General features: G+C 37.3%; 1 protein-coding gene across 1 annotated transcript in view; it reads left to right on the forward strand.

Annotated features, from left to right (window-relative positions):
• ZFHX3 (zinc finger homeobox 3) overlaps positions 1-17,320 on the forward strand; it is a 671,516-nt gene that overhangs the window by 235,133 nt on the left and 419,063 nt on the right. The window contains exon 3 of the mRNA XM_074881669.1: positions 675-777. The gene's annotated coding sequence lies outside the window, so the exon portion shown is untranslated. The remainder of the gene's footprint in view (positions 1-674; positions 778-17,320) is intronic.

A 17,320-nucleotide genomic window follows, 5' to 3' on the forward strand; every position in this document is an offset into this window, starting at 1 on the left:
TCATATGGTTTATAATGATTGACTCTCGGGCCTTATCTTTCTGAAAATATTAACCAGTGCTTTCTTCAAAAGTGTTCTTCCATCTGCAGCTCTTGTTTGGTTCGTGCTTTTCAATCTCTGTACTGATGTAGTAAGGTGCAGAAAGAAGGGGTCTGTTTGTTTGGGAGCTTTCCATTGTTTTTTCCATGCAGAGAGAGAGATTACGGAAGGAACTTGGGCTGATTTGGCTTTTCTCTGAGGGCAGGAACACAAGGCGTTTGGAGGCCTGCCCTCTGTGTGGCCATGGCCACAGTGTCTTTTGGGACACTGGGCGTGGGGCAGCTGGGCTGGGGGTGACGGCCTGCTTCCCCTGCGTTCTGCCAGGCTGAGGGCACAGAGGTGACTCTGGGTTAACACTCTGTTCACACAGTATTACTGCTGCCCAAAAATTCTGCTAGTGTATGCATTTGAGATGCCAGTATTAGCAGGATACCAGTGTGTACTGGTGTGGAACCAAACTAGAACTGGTGTGGAACCAAACTAGTACTGTTGCATCCTCTCTCATAACACAACTTTTAGACTGGAAGGGAAGACCTGAGGAGATTTTTTTTTTGTCAGTCAAATGGACAAGAAAAAGTTCTGTTTGTTCACATCCAACCCCTGCTGAATTTGTGTTTTTCATCTATTTGTGCTAGCTACTTTCTGGATTTATCCTGAACGAGAAGTGGAATTACTGAATTAATGCCCAGGAAGTGAGTATCCTGTTATATACTGCAGTCCAGAAGTCCTTCATATATGGTGAGAAAACCTCTTCCTTCATATTTCCAATCTGAGTTCCAAGTATTTAGCATTATTTAAATGAGTTTTTTGAAAAAGCTGTCCATTTTTCAGCTTTCAGTCTAATGCAGTTCTGAAGGTGTGTGAATTGGGGCTACAGTGTGAGTTTAAGGCTTTATCACAGAGGTTAGTGAATTATGTATTTTCAGAACATAGGTCTATATTTGAGCATTAAAAGACCATACCAACAATATTAACTTTAGCAATAATGATAATCTTCATAATTTTTTCCGGGGCAGTTGCAGCAATAAGTGATCTGCCTGTGTTAATGGGCACAGAATATGTAGGTGATCTCTGCCTGAATATGCATTTTTTCAAGGAGAAGCTTTGTTCCAGACTCTTACACTGTCCTGGGAGAGTAATTTCTGAAAATATGATATAAATGCAAATCTGTGTTTAAAAATATTGAAACAACTGTGTGCATTAGCTGGTTGCTTGCTATGGTATATTGCTTCCGCAGTAAGTTTGCTGATGAGGTAGACAGTGTAATTTTATTTTGATGTATTCAAATACAATATGCAATATTATTTATGAAAATGTAAGATTTTTTTTCCTTTGTTATCTAGTACTAAGAATGCTTTGCTTCTCTGTGATCAGTGCTATGGTGGTCCACTTGCACAGTTGAATTTTGGCCAAAATAACTTGAATTGGAGTGGGGGGTGGGAAAGAGGGCTTCTGTTCACTTTGTGCTAATAGTATAGACAGGTTTGTGGAATCACTGCAGCAAGTTTTAAATGATGTATGAAATGAAAAATTCCTGTCTGATGCACAGAGCGAATACAGCCACTGCTGTCTACGAAATCACAGCTGCGAGAGGCTATTTGTTCTAATACTATTTCAGACATGCCAACTTTTTAATTTTTTAAAAAACTCTTATGTGAAAGACAGAAGTCTTTCACAGAAACAAAAAATTTGTTAGAAAAATCTTTTAAGATGCTGCATCAATAAATATTGTAAAGAAGTTTTCTAGGGTTTTGTATGTTTGTGTTTGAGCCTAACCAGCATTACTTTACAGTATGACATGCGGATATGATGATGGTGTTGAGAATGCTTTGATCTTTCCTAAAGTGAGAATTTTAAAAGCTGAATGATAGGATTCAACACTGGGAATCCAGTGAAGTAGCTTGTTTGAGAGGCATAGTGAGTTTAGGAACTAGAGCCGAGGTAAGAGTGATATCCAGCGGGGAATCAGCGTTCAGTCTTGTGGGCTGTGTCATATATTTGCATGGTTGATACAGAGGAGGAACTCAGGCTGTGATGGACACACAACCTTCTTTTCCAGTTTTCCATCTTAGTCGCCCAAACTTTTATCCTGCACTTAATGACGTATGGCTCCTGTGGGGAGAAGTGAGATTATTTCAATTAAAGCATGCATACAGGGTTCCAAAGTGACATTATCCTGGCTAGGTAAACATTTTCACTTCCTAGCATTTGAGATTGATATGTCTGTGTCATTCTGAAAATGTAGTTTTGAAAGTTTATTTAAGGAATGTATGCATACGTAACTACATACATGTAAAATGTACAGAATTAGGTGTAGATAGTGTAAGAACACAGTGTAAGAAATGTGTCTAGGTAAGAGGGCATTGTGGCTGATAAAAGTATTTGTATATTCAGAAAAAGAAAGCTTGGAGTTAATTAGCTTGAAGAAATGTTTTCTCATGACTTCCAAGAGTCAGAAAAGCAAACTCTGCCCAGGCTTTTTCTTCTGAGAACATTAGCTGCTTCTTTTTTAAATATATGTGAATCTTATCTCCCAGGTACATCTATTTACACTTTGTTGTACTTATGGTTACAGTAGAAACTATATATTAATTAACTAGTTTTTAATCTAAATTTTAAAAATCCAATAGAATTATTTAATACCAGGAGAAATTATAACCTAGTGGTGTCAGTTAGTTTCAGGATCTTTTCTCTAGTGGCCTTACCACCCTACTGCTAAGTCAGTCTGCTCATCTTTCCTATGCAATATTTCAGATAATTGTGAAAGGGTATGAGAAACCTGCTGTACTTCTCTCTCACAAAGCTTACCTCTGACAGAAAATCTAAAAAACTGGCTCTGATAGGACATCCATGTCAAACACATATCAAATGCAGTTGTTTTCCTAAAGGCAAAAAAAAAATAATCATGATGAATAACATTTTGCTGGATGAAAACATCCTTCCCCCCCCACCCCATCTTGAAAATCTCAAATATGCAAAAGGATTTCTGTATCATTTATGATTCACAAGTGGATCAGCGTTATTAAAATCCACAGGAGCCCTTTGTTCATTTAGTCAGTCAAAGAGCTGCCCATCAGTCACTGTTCTATGTAGGAGCATCCTTCTGCAGGTTTCAACTGTTTTTTCAATAACTTCTTGGTGTAAAACAATTGACTAATTATGCCACTGAAGTACAAAGATTATTAACTCTAGAAGATTTTTTCATCTTAGTTTTATAGCTGTACCAGAAGTGATCTCAAGCACACGAAATAAGTTGCAGTACCTTTTTTGCATGGAGTCTTTGCATGTGTATGTCTCCGAGCCTCTTCTCATATAATTTTGTTGTGCTTTTAAATTGCTAGTGGTCAGGATTATGTTAATATTGAAAACAATACTGGAGAAAAAAAATAATTTTTCTATTGTGCTATCAGGTTTCTTAGATGAAAATAGTGTTTGAAGAAATTGAAAGGACTTTCATAAATCTTCATTATATATTTTAATTTTTTTTAGTATTTTCACATTGTGTTTCTGTTCTCTATAAACATGTACTTCCTTACAGCTTTGCTGTTCTGCTGTGCTTATGCAAGCAACCTTTTAAGCGGTTAGAATGAAAAGAGATTATAAGAAGGGGACAGCATATAGATGGCTTTTAAATCCAGCATCTAATTTTTTTGTTTTCATGATAGCCAGTATTGCCCTTCTCTTAGTTTCTCAATATTGTTTCCTTCATTCATTAGCTGGGACTTCAGAACTGCCTGACTGATCCATCTAGTCAAATTTCCCATCTTCTGAGCTATTCTGTCAGAGCAGGAGTGCAGAACTCAGTGAAGTGATGAACAAAAACCTAACTCATGTTGGATCATACTTTCATACTGCCAATGCATTTCATGCCCTCCTTTCCCCAGGTCTCCCCAGCCAGGATCCCAGCCTGCGCTTCTGGTATTTCATTCTCTTCTGCCACACACAGCCCAACTCCCTGCTGAAGTTCCCGCCTGTGGGAGCCTGAGCTCTCATTCTCCAGCTTTCCACATTGTTCAGGTCTGCTGCTTTGCTGAGGATCAGGTCTAGAAACTTTTGTAGGCACTGTGGAACAGCCCGCTGCTGTTCGGTAGAGCTGGCTGCCGACCACGGGCTACGTGGTGACTACCGTGGCTGTAGCTGGTCAGGGTAACTCTTTGCCAGGAGTTGGCTTTTACAAACTGCAGGTCCCGAACGTCTGGTTGTGGTCACGTACCTGCCGTTTGGCTGGGGCACAGCACTCGCTTTCTGACAGCTGGTTCTTGGTGAGAACTTCTTAGCAGCATCTGCTCAGCTCAGAGCAAGCGGTCACAGAGATGTGGGCACTGCACAACGTGTAGGAATGGCGGGGAGCGAGGGCTGGGCTGCTCAGTGCTCCTGGTACCTTCAGCCTCTCCAGCCCTTTCCCCTTCCTCCTCTGTTGCAGTTATATACAACTCTTTCATTCTTACAATGCTCTTCTCCTTGGACCTTCCTCTTCCCAAACTCCTTTGGTCATCCCCTGAAGAAGAGTTCCTGTACCACGTAGGTAGCCCGCTGCGCGATGGACAGGATGGGCGGTTGAAAGCCACTGTAGCCATCTTTCAGCTTCTCTGTAAAGCTGCCTCTGTTTCTACAGCGAGGAAAAACCGGAGCGTCAGACAGAGAACATTTTTGTTCTCTTTCCTTCAGGTTGTCTTGGGTCAGACTGCTGAAGCTGTAGAGGACAATTACTCTTTTTTTAAAGTATTGATTATTGTTTCAAGTATTTGTTAGCGTACTAAAACATGTTTTGTTCTTATGAGGAAGCTGTTCTTTGTTCCAGATTGTAATTGTCTTCTGGCCTTGAAAGTTGAAAATTAAGGTGTTACCTTTATGTTGATTTAGTGTAGATAACATTTTTTGCGTGTTGCTACAAATATTAATTAGACTTTGCTTTACTGGAAACAGAAGATTTTGGAATGCGTATATTGTGGAAAAAAGAAATAACGGGTAAAGTGAGATTGCAAGGCATTTATATAGTAGACTGTGATAAAATAAGAAGCAATAGCACGAATAAACCAGATAATCAACCATTTTTTTACTGAAATCGTTTGACACAAAAAAAGGTTCTGCTTGGTTACTGCAAAGTATTTAATACTGAATCCTGAACTGGTTTTGACCAAATTTGGGTGTGGATATTAGTCTCTGAAAACCCAATAGAAATAGTCCTAGAAATTGTGACATAAATTTCTAGCATGAAAAAAATATACTGCTTATAAAGTTGTTATTCTCTGTGATAGCCAATAGATTGTTTCATCCTACTGTCATGTAGCTGAGCTTCAGAGCTGCTTATGAGAAAAACCAAACCCTTACATTTGTTTTAAATGAAATGGAAGAATAAAAGTAGTCTACTACTTAATTTCTGCTTTATTTCAAAATGGCAAAATTTTTGGTGAAACCATCTGACTGATGAATTCAAGAACTTGACTGTTGGACAGTCAGGAAGTGTGTTGTAAGTCAAAGGCAGAAATGCTCTCTGGGAATCGGGTTCTAAGCAGAAGGGAAGAACTTGCAGGAATGGGCTAGTAACCTACTTATAAAAGAAAGCCTCCCCAAACCCCCGCTGCACACACACCCTCCCCACCGCCCAGGACAGAGAAATGGGAAGTCAGAAAATAAGGGGAAACTTGTCAGCACAGACAAGTTACAAATTGTAGTAATCAAGTGGAACATAATCATCATTACCAAAAAAAAGTAGTAAATAGTCGAAGATTCCAGTCTCATAACTGAAAAGAGAAGAGTTAGCAGAGTGTTAGGATGGGCTTAGGGATACCTCAGGCTTGTTCAAAACTTCTTCAGTACTAAAAGGGTTAGTGTGCTTTAAGTTAGGGCAATGGTAGTGTCCATCCAAAAAAAATGTGAAAGGACTGCCTCACAGAGCTGTGTGTTCTGTATTACAGACTGATCTACTTTTATGTAAGAAAGAAGAATACTGCGGCAACATGAAGGAAAGAATTAAAGGCAGGAACCTAAGGGACAAAGGAATAAAATGAACTTGCCAAAGACTGACTGTTCCAGAAACATTTAGTTTCTTCCTTTAATACTAAAAAATATTATTAGTAAAAAGTGCTGCAAGCTTGTCCTTTCTTGAGTCCTATAGAGTGACTGATACAATGACACCATGGAAAATATTTTTTGCAAAAGTAGAAGATTGTTTGTGAGAAGTGTAGTGCAAATAAAAGAGTTTTTGTGTGCTGAAAATGAATTTATCAGGCTGGATGGAAGTTACTTGTTCCTCAGAGATCAACCTTTTTTTATACTTCTTATTTGTAACTCTTCTATAAAAATCACACATGGTTTACTGAAATTGGGCTGAAGACCCAATGCTGAGAGATGCTGTTAATAGAGTGAAAGTTTGGGACGTTAAATAGGAAGAACTGGATGACTTTGAAGAAGTAACAAAAATAAGGTGAAACTAATAGATTCTAGTAAGAATAGCTTTTGCTGTTAGCTGAAAGTATAGCATTTGCTAGGGCTGAGGGTGTGTTAGCTGACAACAGTATGACTGTGCTACCAACATGATGTGTTAGTGAAAAAGCCAAGTGCAACCCTAGGACACATGAAGGAAAAAGTAATTCCAGAGAGGTTAGCAAAATACTAGTGCCATTGTAATAGCAACTGGCAAGAGCTCATCTATTTACAGAGGAAAAATGTAGCAATGTGAAATCAGGACCATCTTTTAGTTGGAGAATAGTGCACAGGGGATCTCTGTATCTAATCATTACTCCGGGCCGTAACAATTAACATCGAGTCAAGACTTTGTTTTTCTTTAACAAGGAAAGTACGGTAGGTCATTTCTCCTAATGATGCTCTCTGAATGTGTTCGATATAAATGATTTGGTAATCTGACAAACAGGAAGAATAACATGAAGTGTAAGATTACTTTTTTTTCCTAATGAAATGTGTTAGAGATACTATGACACTGGTAGCAGGTGGAAGAAGAAAACAGTTCTTGAACTCTTTACTAAATTGATATACTAATCAGAATGACTTTTCCAGAAAAGAAAGAAGAGTCCCATTTTGCTTGGACTCTATCTTTCCTATTTTCCTTTTTCAGAAATAGAAGATTAGGAGGTGTCTGCACCAATGTGATAAAATGTTCCCGCGAAATTGTATTGTATTTTCGCCTTGAGTTGCTGGCGAAATGAAGTTGTTCGCTTTCAGTGCTGCTTTGTTTTTGACCCCTTTTTGTGAATTCTCTGAGGAAAGAAACATATTCCCATCTTTTATAGTAATCAAATTTATCTGGCATCTCTCAGCCTCTTGCATTACTTATGCTACAGTTGGCCAGCCTTGGGAAGGCTTTAGCAGGTTTATTTATTTATTGTTCTAAAGTGAAGGTTTTTGACTTGAGGTCCCCATATGATCCTAGGGGATTTCAAGAGAAAAACTGAAAGTGCTTTTTGCCATTATTTTGATATAGTTATTTTCTGTGAAACTATTTAAAAAAATACCACCCAAAACCTAAACAAAAACCCCATGTGTCCAAAATCCCAAAGAAACATTCAGCTATTGAGAGAGAGAGAAGAAAAAATGTCATTATTTTAGTTGTGTTGGAAATATTCTCATTTCATGGTGAGAAGGTCAGTGAGGCTGATGTCACTGCGTTTAGTTGGTGAGAATTTCAGTTTCATAATTGTCCATATGTGCTAATGAAATTTCTTAAACACATCTAATAGCTTTTAATGTCTCTGTGTTTAGCAAATTGCATCACAACCTGTAAATATTAGCTATCTGGGGCTAGTTGCTATGAGACTAGAAACACCCTTAAATCTTACTGAAGGCAGAGGATATGGGCAGTTACATTTCACTGGAACCAGGCAGCTTTTGTAGTTCATGTATTCAGTATTTTGCTCTAAAGCCTTGTGAAAAATAGCACTTGTATGTTCATGAAACAGAAATGAAAATTCAGCATAAACAAAACTAGCCCTTGTCCTGTTGGTTGATGGCATTTGTGGGAAGCAAATTGCATTTTTGTAAGAATGATATACAGTGAGGCATATGTAGTAAATATATGCACACTTATAGAAGAAGTCTTTTCTCTCTCCCCTTCTCAATGAAACGGGACATGATGCAAACCATCCTGGAACAAGTGGCTTAAAATTTCAAGCCTCTTACAGGCACAGAGTTTACAACTGGCTAATATTTTGTTAACACGTTTTGCTTTGTGAAATGTCTTTAAAAACAAGCAAACAAATACATTTCTAGCTGAGTTTATTTTCGGTAAGTGAAGTAAGTTTGAACATCAAGATTTGAATGTATAAAACAGAAACACTGACAGTGCCCTGTGGCATACACCAGAGATTAAATGAAATCAAAGCACTGATGGAAGGATGGGTAGGTTTTTGTTTAAAGGTAAAACAGTTGTTGTTGTAGCAGTGCACTGGCAGCTTGAGTCTGTTGAAAACAACCAGTGAGGAAAGGAGCAGAAGGGAATTGACAGTGTGACAGCAGGAAGAACTGTGTGTACCGCAAAAGCTGGGTTTTATTGGCTGCTGCTTGCTATAGAGGAGCTGCAGAAGGTGTGAGATATGCTACAATTAAATATTTTAATTAGTCCTGAAAAGTGTAGTTTGTTCAGTATTTGATGTTATTGTGAATATTATTTATAGAAATACATGCATCCCAATTCAAATATTTTCCCTCTTTTCCAAGAGTTGCAGGTTGTACAATAAACAGGACATTTTCAGTCATTACAGTGTTGATCTTAATGTTCTCGAGATTTAAAACCAAACACAGCTTGCATAAGAAGTCTCAAATGTTTAACTCATCTCTGGAATATTTTCGAAGAAGTACCCCTCAGTATTGGCTGTTACAATCTTGGGCAAAAAAGGGAGGAGCCTCTATTATAAAACGCAAGGATCACTTAGAAAACATGTTGCAATAATATCAATTTGAAATTTAAGACAGACTGTCAATCAGAAAGTCAGCCTGAAGAGTATCAGTAGAGATCTGAGAATAGTGCATTAATATTGGTCTTCTGCTTCAGCTCAGTGTAGTATCACCTTAATTTTTTTGTGGTTTAAAATAGATTCTCCAGGCTATTCTTTAAATTAGGTTTAGATATAGGGAAAGTAGCAAAAGGCAAAGAAAGGCAAAGCAGAGTAGTGCTCCATAAAAATAAGATTTTTGTTGAATATGCTTTGTCTTTTTCTAAAAACCCATTTCTTTTAGTAGAATGCCTATTGACCACATTCGACTTAGTCACAGCTTCTTTTGTAACTTCTGTTTCTATTGCTGTTTGTTCATCAATTTATTTCTATATTTGAAAAAATGAAATGCTGATTATAAGGGAAATAAAGCTGTACTGGGGTATCATCAATAATTTTGCTTTCAAATACAATTTATTTGACTAACAACCTTAAAAGCTTTGACTGATTTAATTTTATTTTATGCTTGTGAAATCAACAGAAGGCCGACCTAGCTGTCTTCCTCATCTTCTACTTTGTAAGGCCCGAATGGTATTTCCCCTCTGATTCTTTGATCTTATGAAATTTTTCTTAGAGGAGTAAACAATGATAGTAAGAAAATGTTCATATTACATTTTAGATGCACGTACCAGTGTGGAGGGATTTTTATTGCAGGAGAAAAATCAAATCCCTGTCACCTAAACTGCTAATTATGTTTGATAAATGTATGGTATATATTTAATGCAAAGAGAATTTAGGAAATAATACACCTTGTGTAATTACAGCGACCGAGCTACTTCCATCAATCTAATTTTTCTGATTCAGGTTCATTTGCATTGCATTATTTTTATTAAATGAGCTTTCAGTGGAAGACCTGCTCTCTGTCAAGAAGAAGAATCAAATACTGAAATATTTCAACATGCATAAATCCAGCTTGCACATCACATGCATCATGCATGGCTGCTCCATCGCAAGAGGAGCGCGTACACATTCATAACAGACATGCAACCATGCACAAACATGGCCATTTCACACAGGTAGTAAATGTAGCAGCTGAAAAAATGTGCTTGTACATAGTAAATATATGTCCCTTCCCCTTATCTTTGGTTGTCTCTACGTGTACATGTGGTTGATTGGAACCGCAGCAGTTTCCGACCGCCATCCACAGTGCAGTGGAAGAATTTGGTACAGAGGGTTTGGCCACCGCCTTCCGCTGGGACGTTGGTTGTAGCTCCTTAACAGCATGTTCTAGGGAAAACCGGGCTTCCTCTTGTAACGCTCGTCTGCACTGGTCCTGGTTCTCCTAACCGGATTGTGTACTCTTGTTCTAGGATTTTCCAAGTAGTAATCAAATCACGTTCTGAGCCGTTTTAGTGTAGCTGTATTGGTTACAATTGGCTGATTCAACAGAGTAGGCTATTCCCTCTCTCTTACTTCACTTTATGAATGTGTGATTGGAACGGGTGGGAAGAGAGAAAAAAGGGGCTTCTACAGGCGTGTGTGAGTTTCTGTATCAGCAATGGAATGTTGTGCATTTCTACCCATTAATGCAACTTGCCAAACTCCACCCAGTGTGTTACCCTCTGACAGTTTTACTCTGAAGGAGAAGATCTGATCGTTCTGCTCCCCCCTTCACTTTTGACACAAAACTGCTTCTGCTGATCCAAAACAAGATACTTGTGATCTTAATTAGTATCCCAGAAATGGAGTAACTGTGTAAAGATAGCTATCATAGCTTTCTCTTTCTGTTCTTTTATATCTTTGCACATTTTCTGTCCTTTCCATCTCTGCAGTACTTCTGTGCTGTCACTGTTTTTCACCATAATGCAGTGCTGGAAATCTCCTATCTGATATTTAGTGAAAAATAGCCTCTCTTCCCTAATCCTCATTTCCCCTACCCAATTTTCAAGCTTCAAATAAAAAAAAAAAAAATTTGGAAACACATTTCTAGTGACCGTACTGCTAACTCTTACAGTGCACGTAGTCATAATTATCATTGAAGATGAATATAAATTTAGGTTAGTGTATATACAGTTTTATTTAATAATTTTCTTATTGTTACCTGCTCTGGTTAATTTTCCATTTGTTGCTCTAGAATGGACTTGCTCTTAAAAATAGAACATTGATATTACATTAATAATTTAATGGATGAGAGTTGAAATAATTCACATAGAGCAAACAACATATTTTCAAATAGGAATCCTTTTATGTAGTATCCAGAGTTGTTCTCTGCTGTCAGCATACGTGAAGGTGTTGAGACACACGACAGTGACGCAGCATTGGAGGCTGTTTTCAGGCACCTGCCTTTTGTGGTTTACATCTGTGTGAATTTAGGATCACTTCTAAATATTTGCAGTCATAATATTTATAATATGTTAATTTGTTAATTGTATTAGGAAATGTTCTTTTATACATAAATGCAATGTGTCTGTAAGAGCTTGCATTTGCAAATTGCCCTTGATAAGGCAGTTGTGAATCACAGTGAGGAGGCACGGAGCGTTACTGGGGAAGGGTGAGGTTATCTCATAGCAGTTGCCTTCTCCTCACAGCCATTCTTTATCCTGGTATCTCCCTTCCAGAGTTCAAGAGCATATAAACTGTGGAAACAGGAAAAAATGTGTTCTTTGTTGTAGCTGTAGCACATGAAGAGAGGAGGAATACTGAAAGAGGGAAAGTAAAGAAATGTGGCTGTTGGGAGACGTGCTTCCTGGTAGCCATTAAAGCCATGTTCAGCATATTACTTGTTCAGCTTCACTTTGTCCTCCTAAAGGCAGAAGCTTCTAAACCGCCAGTTCTTCAAATACCACCTAGTTGTCTTTGGACTGTAGCAAATGTGGTTGAGAGACAACTTCTCAAAAAGAACATTAATAAAATGGCCACTGGCAGGAGAAGCAAAGAATGTAAGGTGATTCAATGTACCATCACAAAGTTTGGTTCCATAGTACAGGTGTTTGACTGGGAGAGAAAAACAAATGTGGAACAAGAAACAAAAATACAAAAAGTAAAAAGAACTTGATGAAGAGGAAGAACATAAAGCAGCAGTATTTGGGAAATGAGTGTCCAGTGATGACAAAGCTGGATGCCAGTGAAAAAACCAACGCAACCATTTGCAAGAGCGGAGGATATTTGAAACCCTAACATTTGTCGAGAAAGCTGTTTTGAATATTCCCACATTTAAACAAAATTAAGAGATACTAATACTGTGTGTCAGCTGAGAGGCCAGCAGTAAGCTGTTGAGTTGCAGCGTTCCTACAGTGGAATGCAAGTCTGAGATGAAAGGCAAAGAGACTGTGTGTAGGGGAAGGCGGTGGTAGGGGCTGTGTTGCTCTCCTTTAAAAGAAATCAGTTTGTCTTTGTATCTGAAAATAACGTTTTCTGAAAGTTGCACTTGGTTACATCTGCCCTATCAGTGTAACAAGTTACCAGCCCGCTCTACCCTGACTCAAAGAAATGCTGATCATACAGCAAATCGGTGGCTTCCTTGGCTAGGAATCAGTGTTGCTTCTCTCAGTTACTTTAGATGGGACTCTCCAAAAGCAGAACTCTCGGCACCGCGGGGCATCCTGCAGTACTTCTGACAGCACCCTCGGCAGTCTCCAGCGCTGTGGTGGTAGCGGCGGCCAAAGGACTGGGCAGCGCTGGGGACATTTTTATGAAGCAGCTGCCATCTGTCCTTTGGAAATGCCTAAGAAAAGAATAAAATTTGAAGTTTAGATTTGCCACTTGACTCTCTGTTACTGTCCAAGCAGCTCTATAAGTAAAATAAAGTCAATCTTGTAACTGTAAGTTCTTACTACTCTCCCGGTTAAACACTTCTCACACACGACCCTTTTGCAAGAGAGTGCAACAGACAAAAGTAAAACAGTTATTTTTTTTTCAGAATAGCTCTACTCAGTTACAGATTATTTAGTTTTGAGAGTTTCCTTTAAAACAACACGGACTGCAGCTTTGATTACTGCAAAATAAGTGGAGGATATTCCACATAACTTCATTTAGTGTAATGATTAATGTTAATAGATAAAGACTTTTTTCCCCTTAAAATAACTGCAATTCATTAAGTCCAATTCATTGGCAAGAAAGCTGTGAACTGATTGTAAACTGCTAAGTCTTGAGAATAGTTAAAAATAATTCATCATGTGTACCAAGTGCATTAATTCTGTGGAAAACAAAAAAAAAAAGTAAATAATTTCCATTAGTTTAATGGAAATAATGAGATAATGGCACAGTTTCTCTGGTGTGTAATAATTACATGTTTTATTTGACGAATAAAATACTAGGATACTGTAAGGAACTACATATAGCTACTACTAGTGTAAACAATCATGTTTATTAAATAAAGTAAAAGTTTTTTTCAGATCTAAATAGTCACCAGTAATTGTTAAAACTCTTGCACAAATATTTTTTTTAAGCTTAAACCAATAATTTGCAGCTGAAGATAAAATGTGGAAAATAATTGCTTACCCTGGTCAGATGGCCTATAATAATTTGAACTTTTCAGATTTCTTAATAGCATGCAACAACTTTGCTAACATACATATTTGGTCATAAAATTACTACAGTTCAACTTGGCAACCTAATATATTCTCTCAGTGATAATTAGAGTGCAAGTATTTCAGTTCCCTACTACATCAAACCGAGAAACAGCAGCCTGCTAGCTTGTCTCTGGCAGTGGGCTACCCCGGATACTTCACAAGAACATGTAAGAAACTCTATAAAGTGCAACTAATGGATTATTTCATTGATTATAGATTTTAAGGCCAGAAGGGAGTGTTAAATCATCTAATCTGACATCCTGTATAACATATGCCATTAAAATTAGCCTAGTTAATTCTATATTAAGCCTATAAACTTGTGTTTAAATAGAGTATATATTGTGCTGTTTCAACTTGTCATGCTATTTCAAGGCAGGAAGAATCTGTCATTTCCTTACTATTCAGTCACACATTAAAATGTATATACCTTTTTGTCTGAATTGCCTCATCTTCAGCTTCTGGATGTTGGTCCTTGTTCTGGGTTTTTTGAGGAGATAGAGCCTTTTACTGTCCAACACTTACTGTACCTGGAGGTACATTTATACCTTTATATTTTCTTTTTGATAAGTTAAATGTGGTTTCACTCTTATGTCTTTCAGTATAGGTTTTTTTCTTCAGTTTTTCAAAAGGCTTTTGATGCTGGACACCAGATTTGTGTGCAGTATTGCTGTACTGGTCTCATCAACACCAATTACAGACACATACGAAATCTCTTTCCTATTCAGTTTTCCAGCAAATAATATCAGGGTTTTTTTACCAGTACATTATACAGAGATCTTTTTCTGAATTGTTTTGTCTCTATAGTTCTGAAATACTCTGTCTTTTTATTCCCAGGTGTAATTATCTTGTACTGGAATATTTAAAAATCTGTAATATTTGAATTGGTTCTGTTTAGAGGACAGTAGTAGTCCACAGCATGCTGAATAAGATGGTTGTTTCCTCCCAGCTCTTACCATTCCCCAGCCCTGTGTCACCCAGAGGCGTCATCGGCGGCCCTTCACAAACCTGGGAAAGCTGATCCTTCCTGGCTCCCACCCCAAAATACCCATATGGTGATTACTCAGACAAGACTTTTTTAGACTTGTCAATCAGCTAGTTCTGGATAGATTCTACCCATGGCTTATTGGTAGGTCATTGTGCAAATTTTTTAATTTGCATTTTTATAGTACTAAAAAAGAAGATAGAACTTTTATCTTTCCCATCGCTGTCAACCAAACTTGTTATCTCATCAAAAATAAAATCTGGGTGGTTGTTGTCTCTCAAGAACTTGGAATTTTGCTGATCCTCTCTGTATCGTTATACCACAATGAAAGAAATTATCTCCATTAATTCTTTGATGGTTTTAAGTTTACTACTAAAGCATATTTAGATCTAAACTAATTTTTCTGTTTTCCTTTCTGACAGTTGTCAGATTTTCAAAAAGAGGTGGTGTCAGTTGTGCAAGAGAGGACTTCACTATTTCAGTGGCTCTCAAGTCGTGCAATAAAAAGTACAAAGGGAATGTTCTTGTTGCCCAAAGCATCCAATTCTATATGCTTTTGAGAAACACTATAAATTAGTGACCTGTTGTGAAATTCTCTGGTTAGATTGAATTTTAAAATACATGATGGGGAAAGCTGACTTGTATATTTGAAAAGGTGTCCAGTGCAGCGGGCTCATATTTGCTTCTATTTTTTTTATAAAAACAAAATAGTAAATATCCATCTGTTATTGTTTTGGTAAACTCTTACACTGAAGCTATCTATTCTCTTACAATTATTTAATAACATCTTAAAATGATTTAATAACATCTTCCAGATGTCTTTGATTCTGTTGCAAAGTTAACTAGCTGTTTAACAAAGGAAAATGTTTTGCAATGTTAGAAAAAATACTTTGTAAGGGAAGAAAGCACTAAGTGAGCTTTTTAGATGAGCTCCAGAGAAGGGCTTGGTAAAAATAAGTTGCTTTCTCAAGTTTTGGGCATACATTTAAAATATGATCTGGCAATTTTATTGAATTAGTTGAATTTTATTTTTAATCAGTTCAATTTTATTGAACTACTTGAAGTCTTATGGTATTTCTGCTATTTACAACAGGAGATGGAAGTTTGAATTATGTGTTATTAAGCTTCCACTTAAATTAGCTTACTGAGCAATTAACAAGTGTGTTAGGTGATTTAACAAATGGATTAATCACTGTTATCTACTGGTACAGAGTCTAGAAAGCTAAAGGCACCTCTGTGATTTGTGCCAGGGTACATGGCTAATGTGTATGTCTCTGATTATTAAATAACTTCTTTGATCAACCCTTTTATAAAATAATTTAATATTGGAATTTTGAGAAAGTATTTTTTAATAGATTATCCTGTTTGTTTAATTGGACTAAAAATTCTATATTTGGCCAAAATTGCAGCCTATTTCAATCAAATTTTTCAGGCTGGTCAACTATAGTTTTTACCCAGTCAATCATAAGAAAACAGTGTTATTTATAACCTTGAGTACATTATGCTTTAAAAAAAAAATTAATCAGTAATTCAGAGAAATTAAAATTGAGTGCCATGAAAGTGCATCTCTGTGAATGTAACTGATAATGCGTTATAAATTAAAAGCCTTTATAACAGTTTTCTTATCTGACATAACAGTTTAACAGCTGTATACTAGCGAACTTTATTTTATATATAAAAAAAATTAACTGAAAATCCCTCTGAACTGTGTTGTTGGCTTTGGTACAGGGCATGAAATAATTTTTCCATCTTACCCCACCGTTCTCCGAAGGTCAGACTTTAAATTGGGCTGTTACTGTCTTGCTGCAGAGTTTCCAAGCTACGTTAATTTTTGGTCTGCCATTGATGGATGGAGCAGTTTGAATTCTGACATGCAGCAGCCTGACTGGAATGACCTGCAGAGGCAGATGTCAGCCTGTTATTTCATGCCCGTTTGTCAGAAAGAAAAAACAGCTTTTTTTTTTTTTTTTTTTTTTTTTTTTTAAGCAGTTCTTCTTTTATACATACAGAGAGCACTTGTAGGTGGATGTGCTCTTTGATATACATACATATAGAGTCCTATAAAAAATCATATATATTTATCATTTCTGGAATACCTGGTTAGGTCTCTTGAGAATTTCTCAGTGACCAATATTGAGAATGTGCATATTCTTATACTTTCTGTACTGCAAACAAGTGTACAAGAATAATCTTGAGAATTTATATTCTTTCGTGAAAAAAGGTATTATTTTGTCCCCAGAAAATCTGAGAAAATGAACACTGCTGTTTTGTAGAGCAAAAAAAGGTGGTATCTGTTAATTTACAGTTGCAAAAGAATTTCCTTTGTGATCCTGTTCTTGCAGATTCATACTATAGCAGAAATATTTTATGCTTATTGTCCTAGCATTTTTCTTTGAGGATGAATTTACCCTTATTGGGTGCACCCCAGAATACTCTTTTCATGTTAGAGCAAAACTTTCATCCGAAAATGCACATGGGGAGGGATTTTTTTCATTAAAATATAGAAATCAATTTAAAGGACCGATGCAGGCTGAAAGAACTGAACTTTTGCACTTGAGACTCGGAGTCTGAGGGAGAAGTAATTTATTTGGTTGATATGGGTGAAAAAATGGAAATACTTAAGGTACTGAAAATCACTTTAAGATTCAGGCTACCACCTGAGCAGGTTTAGCGAAGCCTTTGGGTGAGTGTCCTGCCTTTCTGCCTCCACAGCCTCCACCGGCTGGTCCTGCGCAGCCGGAGCAGTGAGCTAGCAGGGTCAGACGCGCTGTCCTTCAGGCTTTGCCAGTGGCATCACAGAACTGAGAGAAATGGAGTGAATGAAGTCTGGAGTGATTCTG

The sequence above is a fragment of the Strix uralensis genome, chromosome 12, assembly GCF_047716275.1.
Source record: "Strix uralensis isolate ZFMK-TIS-50842 chromosome 12, bStrUra1, whole genome shotgun sequence".
NCBI classification, from domain to species: domain Eukaryota; kingdom Metazoa; phylum Chordata; class Aves; order Strigiformes; family Strigidae; genus Strix; species Strix uralensis.